Below are 280 nucleotides of genomic sequence, written 5' to 3'. Positions count from 1 at the left end.
AGCCGCATGCAAAGTGTGGTTAAAGCGCCCGCGCTTGACGACAAGACCACGCGACAGGCCGGGGCAGGTCAAGGTGGTGACACCAGGCGTGAGCAACCGTCGAGACGGGTCCGCGGGCCGAAGGTGGTACTCCGACCACTACTAGCGCTGACGGACGAACGACGGAGAGAGAGAGATTTCGCGGAAAAAAATTTGCAGAGGGAAGAGATTGTGTGTAGAGATGGTAGTCTCTGCGAAAAGGGACCTTTTCTCTCCTCGTTGGAGTGAGCGAAAGGTGATT

The sequence above is a fragment of the Cystoisospora suis genome, assembly GCF_002600585.1.
Source record: "Cystoisospora suis strain Wien I chromosome Unknown contig_504, whole genome shotgun sequence".
Lineage (NCBI taxonomy): Eukaryota > Apicomplexa > Conoidasida > Eucoccidiorida > Sarcocystidae > Cystoisospora > Cystoisospora suis.
Note: the sequence above shows the minus strand (reverse complement) of the source record.